The sequence below is a fragment of the Talpa occidentalis genome, unplaced genomic scaffold, assembly GCF_014898055.3.
Source record: "Talpa occidentalis isolate TD23 unplaced genomic scaffold, MPIMG_talOcc4v2.1 talOcc4.2, whole genome shotgun sequence".
Taxonomy (NCBI): domain Eukaryota; kingdom Metazoa; phylum Chordata; class Mammalia; order Eulipotyphla; family Talpidae; genus Talpa; species Talpa occidentalis.
This window is the reverse complement of record NW_023602073.1, coordinates 110,415,560-110,437,856: the sequence shown is the minus strand read 5'-3', so window position 1 is coordinate 110,437,856 and position 22,297 is coordinate 110,415,560. Positions and strand designations below refer to the sequence as shown.

Genomic DNA, 22,297 nt, shown 5'->3' with positions numbered 1-22,297 from the left:
GGAAAACAGGTTTTCTCACAAAATAAGATTTCTCAAAAATGTTTCTACCTCCCCATATTGATACCATGTATCTACTTTTTCATCTAATAAATAATGTATAATACATTGGCAGATTTAAATTATGAAATAAAACATTTAATTGAGTTTTGTTGATGACAGACGTTCTTCTACAGAAGTATAAGTCACTGAAAAATTATTTAGACAGTATAGATTTTACCACTGAACCTAGTGATTAGATTCTTCTCATTTCACTCATTAAGTATTTGTTGTATACATACTATATGCCACACACTGGGCTCAACTATCTTTGGACATGTCAGAGTTTAAGTTTCATTTAACTTTAATGATGCCACTTAAAAAGCAAAAAGAAAGCTTATATTTTCTTTTTCTTGATTTTATTTTCTAGTTATCTATTCTAAATACTCTCACATTGACTAGAAATATTAGTTCAGAATGGTTTAAAGATCTTGTTGGATTTTGTTTGAGACCTATGCTCTTGAAAAAATTAGTTTCTATAGTTTGTTACCTCTTCTCTGAGTTGACATAATTTTTTAAATACAACTTGTATGTGATTATAAAAATTAAAGGAGATGATATTGGTAAAGCATTTTGTATATTTCAGTATACTGTGCAAATTTAATTATGAGTAAACTCTTTGAGCCTCTGTTTATGTGTCTGTAAAGTAAGTGTAATAATAATGCCAGTCTCACAAGGGAGTTTTGAGAATTAAGTGAGCATGTAAAACATATAGAAGTGGACCTGGTGCAAAGTAAGTGTTCATTTAATATTGATAATGATGAGGACAAAGAGAAGGGGGAAGAGGTAAAAGAGGAAGAATAACCTCTTGATCTAGGTCTTTTAGATAATGAGTCAAGACTCAAATACACATTACTTTTAGGATTTTATATTTCATTTTCTGTTTTTCATGTCGTTGACTTTCATACTTACCATACTTTGTAACCACATGTATTAACACCACTAATTGACTTTTGTACACTAAATTTTTTATATATGTTTGCTTATTAATGTGGATGTTCAGCTATATCATAGAATGTTTATAACAAGCTTCTGTTGGTAAATGTTGGGCTTGCCCAGAGTTTTGCCCCAAAAGGTGATAGCAGATCTGTAACATTCATGCCCTCCTTGGAGTCCAACCCTTTCTTATATCAGCATTTCACCGCCAGGGAGGGATTCAGGCAGGCAACTGTATGTGTCTTTAGGGTGGTCAAGTGTACATGGCCCATGTCCAAGGCCTGTGCTTCAGTGCTGGGACAGCCTTGACAGTAATGGTCAAGATCATGGGCTTTGGATACTTAGACTGGGTTTAAGTTCTATTCTGCCAAACCCTGTAACAATGGGCACATTACATAACCTCCGTTGGCCTCAGTTTCCTAACAAAGTTGTAAGGATAGAATGAGGTGTACCATATGTACAGTGTTCATGGAACCCATTTAACTCAGTGACTATTAACTATTAGTATTCTTTCATGCCCCTCTAGAGAGATGAGGGAGAGGAGATGGGAAGTTGGGCCTTCTGACATCATATACCCTGTAGAGTCCCCCAAGTCTCTGGGCAACTGGGGAAGTTTTCGCCTACTTTCCAGATTGCCTGGAACCAAATTAAGGATTTTATTTTATTTTAAAGATTATTTATAATATTTATACAAGCACTGGATACAGTCGGAAGCGCGGGAGGGTGGAGAATTCACCGGAGAGCAGAACATGCAGACTGACGAAGTACACTGCTGAGGGGAGCAGCAGGTGGCAGGAGAGGTCTGCGCGCCATGTGGGACCCTCGCCCAGTTGCTGGGGATCGAAACCGGTGCTGCAGAGGCTGCGGGCAGCTTCACAACCCAGCACTCAACCACTGCGCCATCAGGGAGGCCTTAAGGATTTTATTGTTTTAGTTTTCTGGGAACTGAATTCTTCCCGCTGCTCATACCATGTTTAGCCTATTATTCCTCTTGTGAACATTTGACTTTCAAATACGTCCTCTTCTGTCTCTCATATAGGAAAACAAGTGATGGCTTGTATGCCATTGTTGTCAATAAGCAACTGAATCCTCTGCCTCTGGTCATTTCATACACAATACTTCACAGGCAAGTTATATACAAGACAGAGACTGACTGCCTTGAAAGTATACTGAGGAGATTAGAGCTGCACTATCAATGGTCCTACTCTGCTTTGCCTCACACAGTAAGCACAAAGTGTCCCAAACAGTCTTTTCACTCTTGTCAGACAGCTTGATATGATTAAGAACAAAGTAACTAAGCAAAGATCATGATAAGATACTCAAGAAAAGATAAGGGACTTGAAGAGATTTTGTACCATGTTTGATTTCTTGAATTTGCTTGACTGCATGTGGCAGCTATCTTTTGAGTCTCACGCTCCCGTGCCTACCTTGTAATCTCCTATGACTTGGTTTGAGAGGGTCAGGGGAGGAGACTCTCCTATCTACTTTAAAACTTATCATGACTTTGGAACCAAGTTATTTTAAGTCATCTTCAGCAGTCTGTTAATTTCTAGTTTTGTGGACTATATACTTTTGAATGTAATGATAAATACACTATATGCATAGTTTTTAGCCCTTTTCAAATAATAATTTGTTCAATATTCACAACACTGATTATAGGTATTATTATCCCCATTTTATGCATCAGGAAAAACCAAGGTTTAGATTGATTGACTAACCTGCCAAACAGTATCATAGCTAGTAAACTAGTAAAAGGAGGAGCCAGGTTTCAAAACCCAGGCCATGGGACTCCAGAGTCCATGCTTCTCGCCTTCATGTGACACAGTCTGAATGAAAATTTAATATAAGGTTCATAACAGTAAAAAAATATTACTTCTTTTCCAAATTATTTTTCCTTCAGGGTGAAATTTAAAACTTTGATGTTTCTAGGGGGAAAAACTACATTCTCAGATGTTATTAAATTACATATCAAATTCTTATATAAACCCTGACCCATCTTGAAATTGCATTTGAACCCTGCTAAATCTTCACATTTCACTGTGGCATATAATTTTCATTATGTTGTCATTATAAATTTCAGCTGATTGCAAGGAGGTTCTGGACTGTGATCCTGGAATATGGTGTATAAAAAGCTTATCTGTATATTTAAGAGGTTCCTAAGTAAGATGATTTCTTTAGTGAACAGTCTAAAAGAAAATTTGGTATATTTCCATGAGTAATAGACTCAAAATTAGCTTTGGATGTTAAAAGAGCATTCTCCTAGCTAGTTCATTGTTGCCATGACAGTGCTGGCAGTGTGAGTGTTGTAGTAACTCCTTGCAGTGATCTTATTTTAGACCCTAACGTTTGCAGTGCCTAACATCCCCTTCCCCGCCCCACAAGTAACTCTAGTGGAAAAGTACTGGTTTTATAACTGGATTCTGGCTTTGTAGCTGAAAGACTGCACTATTGTGGACTTAAAAAAAAAATAGTGTAGGAGTGTTGAGTATTTTTCCTGTGGATTATGAATGTTTGAAATTTCCCAAAATATGGTATTGCATTACATGTCACACAGCAAGTTGTTTACAGCTGAAAAGAAAAGGGGCCTCAATTGTCTTTAGTAATCAAACACAGATTGTATAATACATTGAGCTCTTATAAATTAATTTTTCCATGCATGTGTCTCCCATGCATACTTTAAAGTTTTGGAATTCTTCACTTATTATGGAAAATTGTCATTAGGACCATAAAGAATTGTTTAAATAATGTAGAAAAATATTTTTTCCCACATCTTTTCCATAGTTCAACATTTATTTGGTCAGATTGGAATATCTTAACCTTGATTTCTTAAATTGTGAATTGAGTTCAGTTATATAATGATTTTAAGAAATTATTCAATTTAAACTGGTACTTGAACTAACATAATTGCTGAGATTTTTTTAAGTTTGTTGACTGTTGTAATTTAGATTTTAAAATGCTACATTGATATTTTCTCATTGCAGTCCCATAACTATGCTGTTAAGCACAAAACATTTTCAAACTCATAATTCTAAGTACTATTTTATATACTTTTGCATATCATTTATTGGAGTTTTGGTATCTATGGCATGTGCACTAAAAATCTAGTATAGCTTGATGAAACAAAACGACTTAGACAACTAACTTTGTCAGAGAAGATGGGAAATCTTGTCACTTCTTTCATTAGTGACAGCTACTAACAAATAATTACATTTGCTTTTTACCCTAAAGACCGTAATAAAATATTTGTTCATTTTTCTTAGATGCTGAAGATTTAAACAAATCTTGCACGATAGGGCCTCTACTGGGTATTAGAGGATGGTTGTCAGGCAACGTCTTTCTTTTTCAGTTTAATATATAGAAATAATTTCCTAAACAAAAGTCTGTCCTGGGTTAAGTTGTTTTTGTCTGTCCACCAAACTATCGGTATTTTAATCTTTATTTTATTTTATTATTATTATTCCCTTTAGTACATTTTATTATTTCCTTATTGTAATTATTTAGGATTGAGGTGTCTAATTCCAGTCTACACTAGTCTTTGTGGCTCCTTCGTTGATTTGAAAGTAGGTGTGTAGTAAAATGTGAAGAGTCAACCTTGAGATCAGTGTTGTCATTTTAATCCAACATATTTATATTAACTGCTTTTTATTGGTTGGAATGAAACTAAGTTGTGGTTGGTTGTTTTTCCTTTCTTAAAATGCTCAATAACAGGGTAGTTGTATTTTTTCCTGAACCCTAAAGCACCTTTAGCTGACCTCCCTACCCATTTAAGGCTGAATGAGCATGTATTTTTAAAGTTAGAATTCATTTTAAATCTTTTTCTGTGTTTGACAGTTCTGGCACTGTGAGGGATATAAAAAGAAGTAGAATGCAACAACTACCTTAAGAATTTTGCAGTGATTTAGAGGAAACATTTAAGAACAAATCAAGACTAAATTTTATGATAGTGTCTTGACAACAGTGTTAACTGTTGATGGGAGGGTATATAGACAATAATTCCATTCTAGAAAATCACCTCAAAAAATTTATGTATGATGATAATCACTCTAATTTATAATGTAAATGTATTATGTATATAAATTTAATAAATGAGTAATATTTATCAATTTTATAAATGAGTAGTAATATAAATAATAAGGGAGTAACTAAATTATACATCTATATAAAGGACTTATACAGTTACTGAAAATTACTTTAAAATATTTGAACAAAAATAAAAAATTAGGGCCTCCCTGGTGGCACAAGGTTAAGCACCACACTATGAAGCAGTCTGCAGCCTCTCTAGCACGAGTTTGATCCTCAGCTGGCAGAGAGAAACCCACATGGCGAAGCAGACTCTCCTGTAGCATCCTCATCATTAAAATCGTGCTCTCTCTACACTTGTCATCCTCATGTCGCGACGTCTCTGTTTCTGCCTCCTGCAGTGAGTCTTCTCTCACACCACACACCCCCAATTCATCTCGCTGCTCTGCAGTACAGTCTCTGCTGTTCTGTTCCCTGCTCTGTCTCTGGTGAATCTTCTCACCACACACACACACCCCCAATCTCTTGCCTGTACCCAGCTCTTGTATGCATAAATAAATCTTAAAAAAAAAAAAAAAAAAAAAAATTATTTAAGTGGGAGAGCAACTTTTAAAGTAGTATGCCAAGTATATATATTGATATTTTTATAGTGAGCTAGACAAGTCAGGAAACTTGCATGCACCAGAATACTAAACATAGTTGTCTTCAAGTGTGGAATTATTGGTGGTTTAAATTTTTCTTTTTATAATCATAATCATTAGTAAAAACCAATTTTATTGCATGCTTGCCTTGTCAGGCATCGTAAACATTTTACACACAACATTTGCAAAATTTCAGGTGGGTTGTAGGTTTTGTGGAAAATACCTTCCCCAAAACAAATATACAAATGTGAATATACTCACTGTAAGATTATATTCTGATATATTTAATCAAGGAAATGGGAACTTTTCTCAAAAGGTAGGTTTCTCATTGAGAAGACTCCTGGGTGCTGCTTTCCTTGGCCCCCAGGGCTCCTAAAAGGAGTGCAAGTGCTGGTGATACTGTCTGGGTCACACCAGATCCTGCAAAACTGAATTCTCACAATGCGATACTTTTGCCTTTGTATATCTGGGGTTTACATCTCAATTCTGCAAGGATTTACTCAAACTATGCACTTTCTTTGAAGGTCCATTACCCTGCAATGCTAATTTTAAGCCTACAACAATTCTGTGAGGTGAGTTTTACATTTTGTAGATGAGGAAACAGAAAGATGAAGTAACTTAACTCCAGTAGTGAGTACTGGGATTCAGGCGGTATGTCTAACTCCTAAGTCTACTCTTAACAACTAATCTGTTCACCTCTAGTATCATTTAAAATTTTTTTCATTTATTTTTATATTGAATAACAACAAAATCAAAGTAGAAAAATATATGTGCAAAGTTGTTCAGAACAAGGAAAGATCAGGATGGGTTGGGATATAAAGAGACCTCAATGGAGCAAATAAATTTTAATTTAATAATTAACTTCTTTTCAGCTTATCTGTATGTTTACACAAGTATTCACTGCTTCTGTCCTCAGCGTGCCCAAACCAAGCCTCCAGTGCCTGCCTAGAAGTAGTTAATGCTCTGTTTTACTCTGCTGCAGACTAAGTTTTGGCCACAGTTTTGTTCCCTTTTTGCAGTTGCCTTTTATTTTCCTTTCGCCATCTGTTAGTGCATGTATGAACATGTATCTTTGACTTTTGTCAGAGCTGCTTCTCGCTACAGTGTTGGGTATTATAAATAAAACAATTCTAACTTGGCAGTTTCATGTGGTAATATATAATTTAAAGATTGAGATGACTAAGTTCTAAAAATTAATTGTATCTAGAATTCACTGGAAGGAAGTTGGATTAGGATCTTGAACCTTATCTGACAAATTAACTTTATAGTATAAACTGAGGCTGATGTTCAGCCAGGATGCATTTGCATAATATTTGTTATAATACTGAAGTATTTTTATACCAGTTGATAGTTAAGTCGAAATAGCAAAAAGCAATAAAATTAATGCATAGGGCAGGTGGTTTATCTGAGTTTACTTGCAGTTAGATCTCAAATTGGTTTGGTCACTGAAGCATGGGGCTAGGAAATATGGTCAAATTTCCTCTTATTTATTTCAGAGATTGAAGATGCAAAGACCTTTGGGTGGGAGAAAGAGACAAAGCAGGTGAACAAAGGAGAACCTAATATATAAATCTGCCAAAAAAAAAAAAGAAAGGGGCCCAGTTGTGCCAAGGGGAAAAGCAGGGCCCAAGCTCATGTAGTGATTGGAGAAGCTGCCACAAGCCAGAGGCAAAGTCTCTCAAGGTATGATCCCTTGAGTGTGTCTGGGAACTTTTCTTTGTTAACAACTGAATCAATAATCTGTTGCTTTATAACACATTTTGAGGTTTAAAATAATACACATTATCTCATAATTTTTTCTGTGTCAGGAATTTGGTTATAGCTTACCTAGGACCTTTTCTTGAAGGCCTACCATGAGACTACTATTAAGGTATGGAAATAAGCTGTGGTCTTATCTGAAGACTCAAATGGGAAAGGTATATGCTTCCAAGATCCATGGTTGTTGACAACATTCAGTTTCTAGAAGGGTATTGCCTAAATTCTTGGTGCAACTGAGTGAAAGCTGCTCTCAGTTCCTTGCTTCTCTGCTTGCCTTATCAGAAAAAGCACCTGGGGAGTGTGTGGAGGGGCGGGGGGAGAGAACGTGCCAGCAAAAGAGTGCCAAGAAGACAGTGTTTTATTGTAACCTAATCTCAGAAGAGTTGTGCATCACTTTTGTCTTTGTTGATCAGAAGCAAGTCACTAGGTCTAGTGCATACTCAAATGCACAGATTATACAAGAGAGTGACTACCAGGAGGCAGGGTCATTGAGAGCCATTTTAAAAGCAGCCTATCATAACAACTTATCACCGGAAGGTAGGAGTTAGACATAGGGGACCTCCTTACATACTATAAACAGAGTAGTGATTGAAATTACATGCCCAGGAATCTAGTTAAGGTCTAGCAAAGATCCAGCAGATGTTAAGATGAGACCAGTTTCTGTCCACTCCACAGAGCATGCCCTTGCAACCAGTCTCCAGGTGAAGAAACCTCACCATCATCCTGGCCAGTGGATTCCCTTCCCTAGGCCTTACTCCTCAATGTCTGGAGGCCATCAAGGCTCATTTGGATCAGCTGGCCCACCTGCCTCTCGCAAGTTCTCTACCTTCCCCCATTCCTTTTCTGTCCCCTATATTTCTGTGCAATCCTAGGAAGTTCCCTACTTCCCATTTTTTTGTACTAAAATAGCATGTCTTAAATGGTATTGGGAAGTGGCAGACAGCTTTCTTTTCATCATTCAATGATTAGCTGATGAGCCGTGAATCAAATCTCAACTGATTTGAGGGGCAAAGGAATTAAAAATAAAGCCGAAAACTTTTTTTTTAAAGATTTATTTATGTATGTATACAAGAACTGGGGTACAGGCCAGAGGTGTGGGGGTGAGAGGATTCACCAGAGACAGAGTGGGGAACAGAACAGGCAGACTGACTGAAATACACTGCTGAGGGAGCAGCGGGTGAGTCAGGAGAGGTCTGCTATGCCATGTGGGCAACTCCCTGGCCAGGGATTGAACTTGTGCAGCGGTAGCTGGTGATAGTTTCATAGGTTTCATCTTAACCCCTTGCCGTACCAGGGAGGCCCAAAGCCGAAAACTTTTATGAGTATTCTAAAATGAATAATGAATTAGATTAAATATTATTGCAAACCAAATTTCTATTCACATCTCCCAAACATTAGTTGGTATGCTTTACTATTAATCTGGGTATCTGAAAGGAAATAGATAAAACATTTTTTTTTTTCACTTTATAAGCCCCAGGTCCTTATGGATTCTGCTTATTGCATAACCAGAATAAAATGATTATATAACTCACAGCTATTTTTTAAAAAAATTTTCTACTGAATACATTGTTACGTTGAGGCTAGGGCTTGCTTTTCAATTATAGGGAAAGCTCTTGATTTTAGTTAAATTATTTTTTAGATTTCATTTTCAATGCCTTCACCAGGTATGTGATTAAAATTAAGATATCTTTCTTTCCTTGCATATTTTAAATCTAGGAGAGGTGTGTGTGTGTGTGTGTGTGTGTACAATTTCCCAAAGCTGATAGTGGCCATTTCTGGACACTGCTTTTCTACATTTCCCCAAAAGTTCTATAATGGATAATTCTATTATTTTTTTAAAGATGTATTTATTTATGCATACTAGAGCTGGGGTGCAGGCCAGAGACCTGGGGGCTGAGAGAATTCACCAGAGACAGAGTGGGGAGCAGAACAGACAGATCTACTGAAATACACTGCTGATGGGAGCAGCGAGCAAGACTGGAGAGGTCTGCTGTGACTTAACCCCTTGTATCATCAGGGAGGCCCCTCTATTTCTTCTTAAAACAAATAAACTCAATATAACACTTCCCATTCATAGCAAAATGACATTTATGATAAGTAGAACTGCAGTATACTCTTTGAAATAAGTGTCTTCTAACATGGTATGTACTAATTTTTTAAAAATGTAATTCTTTAACTTCCTTTAAAAATACCTTTCCCCCGGCCCAAGATTTTTGACTCTTGAAACAGCATATATTTTCCTAGTGGATTTTCCATTTATGTTTTTTTTTTCTATGTACTGTCTGAACATTTACTCTAAATTGTTGTAGCTTCTAGGAGCACTAGATGGCACTCTGGCTCAACTGAAATCAAGTTTCTCAAACATTTTGGTGCCTTGGGCCTTGCAACTTAAAAGTATTTTTTTTTTTACATTTTGCTTAAACAGGGAGTTTGAGTAGAAAGAGAAAGTTGCCAAATTTAAATAACTGAGCATACTTAAATGGTTCTGCTTTTGCATTTAGCAAAAATGACAATGATGTTGATGACATGTTGTCAGCATTCCACATAGATTTACATATCTACTGTTTTTAGGCACTATTCTAGGTACTACAGATATTAGTGGGCAAAAGAAATACAAGTCATAGAACTTATATTCTAGTGCTTGGATTTTTTTTTTCCCCACCCTCCATTCTAAGCTCCATATATGCATTCACCCATTAACTCATCTATTTAGTAAGAAGTTGAGGCACAGAGAAGTTATTTAACTTGCCCCTGTTCACCTAGCTAGTGTAGGTGGTAGAACTGAGATTCAAACTCAGACATTTTGGTCTCTAGAGTTCTATTAATCTCAATATTTTACCGCCTCTCAAAATGAAAGAATATTTTATTCTTGATTCTATTTAAATGCAAATAATATAAACATACCTAGTTATTTTTAAATGTTCCTAATCTGTTCAATTTATGGGTATTGCCATTTGTTATTGGAAAAAATACTGACTAAATAAAATGCCTTTTAAAAAAAAAAAAAGATTTATTTGTGCATATAAGAACTGGGGTGTAAGCCAGAGGTGCAGGGATGGGGTTGTGTGAGAGAATTCACCAGAGAGAGTGGGAAGCACAACAGGCAGATCCACTGAAATACACTGCTGAGGGGAGCAGTGGGCGAGACAGGAGAGGTCTGCTCCTCCATGTGGGTTGGATCTCTGGTGCTGGGGATCCAACTGGGTGTTGGGTCTCTGGTGCTGCAGTGGCGCTGGTGATAGCTTGATAGCAGTGTGTCTTTAACCCCTGTGCCACCAGGGAGGCCCCTAAAATGCCTTTTTTTAAAAAAATGATTATGTAATCAGTTATATTGTCTTAGTTCTCTTTTAAAAAGAAAATGTGGATGAAGTCACAAACACAACTGGCCTTGTTTATGTATATTTGAAGCATGGTTGTAGTCTTATCTGCTTTAAACTCTGTGTATTTGTTATGTGATTACTTGTATATGTTGTATTGATCTGAGCTTTACCAGAATTTGATCCATTTGCTGTGTAGTGAAGCACCGAGCAATAAGTATCAAAGAAGATTATGTTACTTGCCTGCATGCTCTGTTCTGTCCTTTTACATTTGATTACAGCTCTGTTTATTAAAAAAAAAGAAAAATAGGGCCTCCCCGGTGGCGCAGCGGTTGAGCATTGGGTTGCGAAGCTGCCCGCAGCCTCTGCGGCGCTGGTTCGATCCCCGGCTGCTCCCCGGCCACCGGAGGAGGGTCCCACATGGTGCGCAGACCTCTCCTGCTGCCCGCTGCTCCCCTCAGCAGTGTACTTCGGTCCTTCTGCCTGCTCTGCTCCCCGCTCTGGCTCTGGTGAATTCTCTCACCCTCCCGCGCTTCTGACTGTACCCAGTGCATGTATAAACAAAACAAACAAATAAATAAATAAAACATGCCTCTATAAAAAAAAAAAAATACATTAAGTTTAACAATACACTGTGACACAAAAAATGATACAGTGCTTTTAATCAGTTCATAGTAGTTGAGGGATGCTTTTCATGATTTTGGGAGAAAGGGAAAATTTACTCAAAAAAAAGTTGTTTGTGACTTAGAGTAATTTATAATTCTACTTGTATTTCTTAAGGACCAGATTCATTTTTCAATAACATACTTGTAAGTTACTGAGTGTAGAGGGAAAATCAGCCATCATAGTATAAAAATATTGATGACTAATTTGCTCACAAGTAATGATAAATAAAACTTGCTTTCAGAGAAACTGAAGTAAGTAGTTCTTAACAACTTAACAGCACCTAAATCTTTTTTGCTTCAGAACTCTTAGATTACAAAATTATGTTTTTGATATGCTAATAAGTAGAGTTAACTGTCCTTTAATTAAATGAAATAATTAGTAGAAGAGAATCACTCTTGTTCACCAGGGAATAGAAGGAAGTTCTCAGAGCAGACATTTGGCAGATGCTGCAATTCAGGAGTTTTCAAGTTGAAGATACAGTTTTTCTAGAAGTCCGACCCTTCGATTGCAGGCAAAGTTGTGTACATTGTAAGCTCAAAAGATTAAAATCACAACTAAAACTGGCATGACTTAGACTTAGATATTAAGCTTATTTTCCTTAAACTTTGAAGAAAATTTAAGTGATTGAAATCAACAAAGGCAAAATTTTGTTGATTAAATGTTAGCTTATCCTTCTTGGTTTACTGATGGCCCTGAGGTGAGTCTGGGGATGTTGGTGCTTGAATTTGTTATGATGCTTGTCATAAACTGTCAGGTCCACACTGGGCAGTTTTGGGGTTAAAGAGTTCAAGTCTTGCTTCAAGAATGTTAAGACACAGGGAGCCCAGCTGAGCACAGCAGCACTCCAGCCCTCATGTAACACAAGCAAGAAACACATACTTGCAATCCACTGAGATTTGGAGGATGTGCTTTTCCTCAGCAAAAGCTAAGTAATACAGAAATTGGCAACTGCTAGACTGCCAGGTTCGCATTTTGGTTCTGCTGAGCTGTCAGCACTTGTACAAGTTATTTAACTATCTATACCTCATATCACTGACATAATAGTACCGCTTCTTACTTTCTAGCTCATTATCTTAATTTATTTTTCTTCTTAGTCTTAACCTGCAATGTTATTTACTTATTCTTTCTGTCTGCACTACTGGTCCCAAGCTCTATGAAGATTGAAAACCTTTTCTTAGTCATTGTTGGTGTCTCTAGGACAGTACTGGTACACACAAACAGATGTCCAATATTTGTTGAATGAATGAATAAATGTTAGTGATTACTATTACTTAGCAATTTCTGTCCACCTCTCTCTAGAATTCTTAATTTTCTTTTTTTTTTTTCAACTTAAAAAAAAAACTTGTTCAACAATTCAAAGAATAATACCAATATCTAGACAGCAAATGCCAGTACCCTAGATTCACATATTGATGTTTTGCCACAATGACTTTTTCTATTTTCTTGCCTTTTGCTGAACCTCTTGAAAATTACAAACACTTCACCCCTAAATGATTTTATTAGTATCAGAGAGAACTAGGTTATTCTGGGACTTAAAATGTTTTTATTTACCCTGAGAATTTTAAAATTTCATTAATATGTATTAGAGTATATATCTCTCCTTTTATTATTAATCCTGGGCCCTTTCAATATAAAGATTGAAGTTTCAAATTATTGTTCTATGATTTCTTTTTCTCCATTGTATGTGTTTGATTGTCCTTCTGACCTTTCTTAACCTTTTCCCGTATGTTCTTTGTCTTTTTACTTCTGAGAGAGTTCCCTGAGCTTATCCTTCAAATTACAAATTTGCTCTTCAACTTGGTTTTATTTAGTTCTCCTATTGACATTTTTATTCAGAATCATGTTTCTAATTTTTAGTAACACCTTCTTATTCTCTGATTGTTCCTTTCTCAGAACAACCAATTCTTGTATTAGGAGTATTTAGGAGTATTCTCTGTAATCTCTCTGAGGATGTCAATATAATTTTGAATTAGTTTCTTTTCCTCCCTGCTGAATCAATCAGGATCCTGGCAGGAAATGGATGGCACACTCAACTGGGGTACTATAGATATTAGTGGGCAAAAGAAATACAAGTCATAGTGTTAAAGGGCAGCCCCGATATTGAACGGGTTGCCTGGCTGTGGGTCCTCACCCGTGTTCTTAAAAGAGACTTATTAATACTCCACTACAGGCATACACAAAAGGTTAATAAAAGGCTAATTTACAAGGGAAAAGGAAAGAAAAAAATGTACAACTCAGGGAGAAAATAGGAAAATAAAGTCTTTAATGCGTCCTACCCCATCCGCCAACCTGGAAACCCAAAAAACACTCTCAGAGCTGGCCGGACGCTGCGAGCTGGTGGAGAGCCAAAATGGGGGACCCCCTCCAAAGCCCACGTGTCTGGCTTTATACCAACCTGACTGCTTAACCCCACCCTCAGGTCCCAGCCACCTTCCCTTTGGTGGTGATGGGATTTGGAGTTCCCAGTGTCTTTTTGGCTTTGGCCTGGGGTGGGGGTGGAGTCCACAAAGCCTGTATGGAATTAGCTTTAGGACATCCTTTTCCCCCTAACAATAGGAACGAGTTTAATGATCTTTTATTCATCAGAAAAGCAACTAAATTAAGTTATAGTAGAAGGGCTTAACGTTTTCTTAAATTAACCTATCTAGGGAAGATTAATTGATTTTGCTTATATTGTACCAGAATAACCATGTACAAGGAGGAAATCATGAGCGGATGATGATAGTTTTTTACATTTTTTTCTAGATTTGAAAGTTTCTTTTATGTTCTGGCATCTTTTTGCTACTTGAAATCTGATTTATATTTTCTGTACTGCAAGTCTTCATTGACATGTGACCCAAGCAAATCAGTTTTTCTCTGTGGATTTACTAAAACTTAACTTTAACACTATCGTTCCCAACTTAGAGTTGTATGATTTTAATTTTTTTTAAAGATTTATTTATTTATGCATACAAGAGCTGGGGTTCAGGCCAGATTGACTTAAGTGCACTGGAGCAGCAGGCAAGTCAGGAGAGGTCTGCTGCGCCATGTGGGTTGCTGCCTGGCCAGCAGGGGATCGAACTCGTGCTGCAGAGGCTGCAGACTGCTTCATAGTGCGGTGCTTAACCCCTTGCACCACCAGGGAGGCCCCTGTATGATTTTAATTTTATCTCATTAGGTTTTTGGTCTGTTTTTCATAGATTCTGGTTGTTCTATAGGAGGTTTCCTAAAGGTAAGCATCTAATTTATACTGTTCTCTTCCTGGAAGTCCCCTTAGCTTTTATCTTTCTATAATTAAATATCTGTTATATTTCTTGGGTTTCCACACTGTTGCTAGGTTATTTAAGTGCTTTTGTCATTTTTCATTAGTGCCTCCTTTTCAGAGTCTCCTCCAAGATGACTTCCCTTTCTTCATATGACACAGTCCCCAAAATATCAACAGAAGAATATTAAATTGGCTTCTTTGATTTTATTTACTTTATAAAATTTAACTTCCATTAGATAATCTTTGTTAGTTACTCAGATTGGTCAAATTTTCCTAAGAGAAATTGAGTAGACCCACACACGATTCCTGTCTACTTTCTTTCTTGCCATAGTTCAGAGAAATTCACATGCCCCCACCTTTACCCTCACTACAGTGGGGAAAAACCCTTACTCAAGTCTGTGCTTCCTTAGTAGACTTATGCTTGTTTTTTCTGCCATTAGGAAGCTCTAGCAAAGCTCTTTCACTAGAGAGAAGAGATACTGATAGAAATTGTAGGTTTATGTGGTTTTAAAAATTACTTTATGGAGGGTCTTCCTGGTGGTGCAAGGAGTTAAGCACCGCACTATGAAGCAAGCTGCAGCCTCTGCAGCACAAGTTCGATCCCTGGCCTGGTCAGAGAGAAACCCACATGGCGAAGCAGACCTCTCCTATCTTGCCCACTGCTCCCCTCAGCAATGTATTTTAGTCAATCCACCTGTTCTGCACCCCACTCTGTCTCTGGTGAATCCTCTCACCCCCTGCATCTCTGGCCTGTACCCTAGCTCTTGTATGCTTAAATAAATAAATCTTAAAAAAAATTATAGATACGCTATTAAGCCAAAAATCAAGATACAGGAACTAACAAAGGATTGTTATTACCTGCTGGTATGAGTTATTATTTGGAGTGGATTAATTTGAATGTAAAACTAGGATTTCTAAGATACTGTAGTAATTTCATGATTTTACTTTTTAGACATGTATCTTAAAATTTAAGGGGTCGTTTCATTTTTAGTTACTTTAGGCTTTTAAATTAAACCAAAAGAAGTTCTTATCTTTGTTTAAAAAAAAAAACAATAAAACCCTTTGGTGTGGTGGTTTTAAACTATAATTATAGATATTATTTTGTATTGCAATACAAAAAAGGTGTTGTTATATTTTTTAAATCATATTTTTAAGTTTTGTATTTTTTGTTTTTAACAAAAGGTCAGTATTTTATGGCCAAGAATATTGCTCTCACTCTCCACAAATGTCTGAAAGACAAATGTATGATCCATAGCTGTTCACACTCCTGAGCACACATTTATTTTGTGCCTTGGCCCTATTAGGCCCAATAATCTTGTTTCTTTTTTCTGACTTTTTTTTTTTTTTAATCCTGTAGTTCTCCCACTTTCCCTGTGAACTATTTCTGAAAGAAGGATTACTCTACTTCAGAGTTTCCTCCCCACTTCTCCATGCTCAAATAGAAGGTAAAGTGTGAGAGGGACAATTAAATAATTTTTGAGACTTAATGAGATTATATTTTAGTGTTTTAAAGCACAGTGAATTATTTCTTTTAAATTGAATAATCAGAAGAAACAGAGCTCTCAAAATTGATTGAGTAGATGGAAAGGAGAAACTAAGTAACATTCAATCTTATAAAGCTAAGAAGCATCATCACAATCAGAAGATTAAATCAGAAAAGATACATTAAAAAAATGCAAAGGGAATCAGCAGTGGCCATAGTAGTAATCTCAGAGGAGATGTCAGGATTCAAGGATTAGGCTAATGTCAATCACAGTGAGTTCCCAGTAAGGATGCACAGATAGTTCCCTAGAAGCAGTTCCCTAAACTTTGTTGATTTTTCTAGTCTCCTTCATGAACAATTTCCACATCATTTTGATTCCCCATCAATCCATCACGGGTACTGAACTGACTACTGGGTAAGGCCTGTGGAAAACTGGGGTGCAAATCATTGATCTATTGTTTCTTGCTGGCCTTGCCCCCACCTTGACACAAGAGAAGGCTTCTTTTCTGCATTCTCTCTCACTCTTAACCCACCCACACACTTATTTTTCCTTAAACAGTTATTCCTGGGCATATCCTGGCAGTTTCCTTCTTGTCTGTCTCATAAACATGAACCCCCACCCTGGCAGACAGATGTATCCCTGTTTTCCCTCTTCAGAACTGGGACTCAAACAGGGCAGGAGCCAAGGGCAGTAGCCAAGTCCACAAGAGCTACTTCTCTCTAGAAAGGTTTCATTGCCCATTTATTTGGTACTGTTTCAGATGTCTTATTTTCCCTGAGACAAACTGTGAAGTGCATTTAAGTATTTTGTGATTCAAGTTGGGACATTGTGAAAGGAAGACTTGTGCCAGTTGAATAGGAGTTAACTGGGAAGAACAGTTCCCCTCCCTATAAGGCCCTACCTGGCCTCTGCAGCCTTCTCTTGCAACATACTCTCTTTCTTGCTCTGTATGGTCCAGACTCACAAGGCTTTGCAGTTCCTTTTTCAGGTGATTGTGCTTCTGAATGCTTTCTCTTGCTGAGAAGTCTTTATGCGTACACCCTTCTCCCTCTCACTAGACCGAAATCCTCTCTTTTTTTATCTAGTAAACTCCTACTCATCTTTCAGATCTAACTCAGCTGCTCCTTTCTCAGGAAAGTCTTCTCTGACTTTCCTGACTAGATCCATTCTCTTCCTAATTTTTCTTCTGCACCATACTTTATTATATTTAGATCGTTGCTAGTTTGATGTCTTTCACTTTCGTGTAGAGACCATCATTTCTTTTTCTGTGACATAGTCAAAGCTAAATAAATATCTTATAGAGTAATTAATTTTAAAGAGAAAGGTAAAGATCAAGTTTATAACACAAGATATTTAGGTGAAATTAATTGTGATATGTCCCATTTAATTTTGTTTTAAAAATAAATAATACATTTTACATTTATAATGAAAGTTCAAAATTTTAGAAATTTTAAAATTTTTTATGTTCATATATAAATTAAAAGTTTCAACACTCATTACATTTATTGAAAAAGATTTTTCATCCACGCTGGTTCTTCCTTGTATGACATACCTTTCAATTATATTGGTTTAATCTGTGTACTTAGAGGTGTTTCACAAGTATCTGTATTTGTTAGCTCATTGTTCTTTTTTCCTAAGGGAACTTTAAATTAGAAAAATACTTACTGTTGCTTTAATTTGTAATTATGTACATATTAAAATCAGATATATATCTGAGTTCTGAATAATATATATAAGATATTTCTAGGAGTTGAATGCATTTTTGAAGAAAATATTAACTTTCTCAGCAGCAGTTTAATTACAAATTAAATTAAGCTCCTGCTACTTATTGAATTAACTATTTAGATATATTTAACTTGAACTCAGTCTATCCCGACAGTCGAAAGACTAGGAAGTTAGAAAGAGTAGTATATACTTTTCCTCATGAGTTATTGAAAGGTGCCTGGCTAACAAAGAATATATAATGATTACTAATTCTCTTGGTCATCTCTTTTGGTAGGAAATTCTTACCGTCTAGTAACATATTTTCTGAGACTTTACTAGTCTATGACATAGTCAATACTGATCTCATTTAATCATAATTTAAATGCGATTATTCTATATAGTTAAAGTAAAATGGAGCAGGCTATAGATGCTGTACTAATTATAGTCACTAATGGCCTACTTTTTCTCACCTAAATAAATGAGAGAATAGTCTTTGCCTTTGAGGGATTTTCCCTTTAAGAGAGATTAATTCATTGTCATTTTTTTTTTATGTGATACTTTTCTAGAATCTTTACAAAACTCCACAGCACTGAACTAATGCATAGAAAAGGCAGAAATCATCTTCTCTCACGGGAATGAAGACTTGGACTGGTCAGATCAGATCTCTTCCACTCCATTTAGAAGTTGAAAAGTTTTATAAGCAGGCTCTTACAATAAAAAATGGGACCTATGGGTCAGAAATGTATGCATTTCTGATTTGAATTAGTTTAAACATGCTAGTAAGCATTTCTTACAATACTCTGAAAAGTCTCCTTTTAAGTATTTACAATCTATTTTAGAGGGGAAAAAAAGCCCTCAACCAATTATCCTTTGGTAATGTTTTATTTGATGGTGTGGCTTTTTCCAACAGATTAGATGATATTTACTTCTTAATGCAAATGCGTATGTGTGTTGCTTTTATTGTTTGTTTTGCACAATATTGAACAGAGACCTGACTTTGATGCTTTCAGACTGAGAACTAAAAGGGGTGGCTTGTAGAAAGTCAAAATAAGTCAGTACTAGTGTGTAGCAGAGGGGAAGTCCCTCAGTGTATTCATATTGTCTTGCTTCTGGTAGAGTTCACTTTCACTGTTATTTGCTCTGTTTTCCTGTAAATGGAAGAAATACTCTAAATAGCAGAAAGTCTCAAATATTTTCACAGAACACTATGTTATTGTCAGTTACTGGGAGGGCCAGTGGGGGCAGTAAATAAAAACTAGAGGATAAAAACTAGAACTGAATTTAGCCTTAAATTAATTCCACAGAGCAAAAGCAAAAAAATTTCGTAAGTACTACAGCTTCTCTAAGTATGTGAGGAGTGCTGTGTGGGTCTCTATAGGATGGCAACTAACATTTTGCCTGCCTGTTCTGCTTTTGTATCTGTAACTGTGTAGACATGTTCATGTTTTAGAATCAAGGAGCTATTCCAGGTTTATCAATCCATGTCGCATTAGTTCTCAAAGTATTTGAATCCAGGCTGATTCTTCCTTATAGTAACAAGTCTTTCGTTATCTCAGTTTAATCTGTATAATAAGAAGTGTTTCACAGATACCTATATTAGTTAGCTCATTGTTCTTTTTTTCCTGAGGGAACTTTAAATTAGAAAAATACTTACTGTTGCTTTAATTTTTAATTATGTACATAGTAAAATCAAATCTGATCTCCAGAATACCATTTTGAAACACCATTTTGTACCTGTTTAACTATGATTATTAGAAAGTAGGAATATATTCCAGGTAACTTAAAAGATCCTGGAAAGTTCTTTGCATCTCAAAGTTAAAATTAAATTTTCTTAAAATCAAATTTTAGAAAAGGCTTCATTGGGTTAGATAAATGTTATTATTTACACATTTCATATATCCAAAGTTATATATATTACATTATGTAAATTTTTGAAAATTATATTGTTTGGTATTTCTTCAAATATGCTGTGTTATCTCTTAGAGCAGAAAGTTTATTTTCTGTCTAAATTTCCTTTCTTGGGTTCTCTTTCCCCTCACCTTTTTTAAGGGATGGAGACCTGGGAGAACACTAGCCTTTTAGAACTTAGAATAGCTGAAGTTATTTTCTATTCTTATATTTACCAAGAATTGCTGACAACTTAAAAGTTATTATATGAGTGGATACCAGTTTTCTAGATTGTTTGATGATTTTGGACAAGTGTGGATCAGGATTTCCTGTAATTTTTCTTCTTCTGCTGGGGCTGTGTTGCCTCTATCTCTGAGTAATTGTGTACTTGGAATAGGAAAACAAAGCAAGGTCACTGGGCCTAAATTACTTTTACTCATGTGCCAAACGAAACTTTCCTTCTGTTATGTATTATAGTCTTGGCACCTTTTGTTATCTTGAGAGAGATTTGTAGTTAGGAAGGAGAATATGGGGTTTTTAGGAGGAGACTTTTTGATCCTAATTTTTCCTGTACTTCATTCATGATAGAAACACGTTCCTCAATCTATATGATCAAGTCTTTTTAAGAGACCCATTTTCCTATGGATTATATAATCTACCAGGTTAGAGTCCATTGTTGGATTCTCTGTGTTTTGGGGTATAACAGAATGTATTTTTAAAAAGGAAAGTCATAATTTAAGAAGCAGTTCTACTGGAAGAATTGCTGCTTGCTGAATAAAAGAGATAATCCTAGTCACTGCCTTTAAATACCAGGAGTTCCTGCAAGACAGCCTGGGCATTTTTCTCTGGATCAGGAAATAAACAACTGGGTTCCAGAAGATAAAAGTATGAACTTCTCAGCAGAGGCAGATCTTTAAATAAAAGGAATCTTTCTCTGGAAACTATAATTGGGCTTTGGGAATTGTTGAGTGTGTCAGTTAGGTATGTGTTTGACTACAAATAATAGAAAACTTTATTCTGTGGCTTAAACAGGTAGAAATCTCCCTCCGTAAGAAAGTATAATTTAGATACTCCAGAACTGCTGCTGATGCTCAGCTATATTAACAATGGTCTGCTGCCATCTTTAGACTGTGATTCTTACCACAAGGTCACCAAATGGCTGTTATACCTTCAGGTGTTAACTGTATCTATTGCTGCATAAAAATTACCCCCAAACATAGTCACTTAAAACAACAAGTACTTGTTATTGCAAACAGTTTCTGAGCTTTGAGAGTGGCTTAGTCAGGAGTTCTGACTCGGACTCTCATGAGGCTGCACTCAGAGTAATGACTGGTGCTGCAGTTCAATGAAGTCTTGACTGAACTGAAGATCTGCTTCCAAGCTAACTTTCATTAACTATTAACTGAAGACTTCAGCTTCTCCACACATAGAACCCCAGCCTCTCCCCACCCCTGCTGCTCAGGATTAGGCAGTGGGCTTCCCCTAGGGTAAATGGTCCAAAAGAAAAGTATGAAATGCCATCTCTTCTGCCATATCCTGATGGTCACCAGCCCTGATGCAGTATGGGAGGAGACTTCACAAAAGTGTGAATATCAGGATCACCGGGCCATCTTGGATTCTGCTTACTACGTATCACAATTATGTTCCCATCAGAAAGAAGGAAAAGAAAATGGCAGACTTCTGTTTGTGTCTCATTGACCAGAAACATCTCACATGGCTTCTCACAGGATACTGTGAAATTAACTGTCTAGCTTTTACAGCCTATTTAGTAGACATAGGGGAGAAGGGATTGAGAAATAGAGTTGGAACTGGCCTGCAGACCATTATCTAGGACTACCAGGGCATTTGATGACTGTACCTACTGTAAATTTGCCAGTGTTGCCTATTTATTAAGAGTTAATGACTTTCTAGGAAGATATTTAATCAATAAAAATGTGACTAAGAGGATCCCTGAAAGTTTTCTAATGTAGCAGTTCCCCTAGTTATAGAAATAAAGCTCTCATTGGCGACTAGCTACCAGAAAATATTTGAAGTTCACTTAATTATGAATTATAATGTAGTTTAATATGAGGAAACTTTAGGTTATTTTCTCCTCTGTATTCTTTTGCATTTGTTTACACAAAATATTCTGAGAGTAGAAATTCTGAAATTTGAAACTATAACAATGTCTATATTTTCAGACCTAAAAAAATGAAATTTTTCCTTACAACAAACATTTATTAAGGACTTATCATTTATCATATACAGTTAATATAGCAGCTTACAAAATGTTTGAAAATTTGAAATAATCTGTCAGCCACTGTTTTACTTGGTGACCTTTCTCATTATAACTAGATTTTTTGAAAACCTTATTTGCTTTCCAGATATTTTTTCAATAGCTAATACTAAATTACATTTTTACAAAATACCACACAATTCGAAAACATAGGGTAGAATCTGAACTTACACCAGGGATCCTAGAAGGATTAGAGAGGAGGTGGCGGGAGTTGGGATGCAAAAAATAGATAGAAAATTATCCTACCCTCATTTACAACTTTCTCCACTCAGACCAGATAGGAAGAGGATTATCTGTACAGAAAATAAGACAAGAGGAAGAGAAACCAT

The 22,297-nt window shown here is 36.2% G+C and overlaps 1 protein-coding gene across 2 annotated transcripts in view; it reads left to right on the top strand.

Moving 5' to 3' along the window:
* SESN1 (sestrin 1) overlaps positions 1-22,297 on the top strand; it is an 89,535-nt gene that overhangs the window by 8,803 nt on the left and 58,435 nt on the right. The window contains exon 1 of one of the 2 annotated variants that reach the window (XM_054699082.1): positions 7,217-7,316. The exons of the other annotated variant lie outside the window; for it this stretch is intronic. The gene's annotated coding sequence lies outside the window, so the exon portion shown is untranslated. Of the gene's footprint in view, positions 1-7,216; positions 7,317-22,297 lie in introns of those variants that run through there. 2 annotated transcript variants of the gene reach the window in all.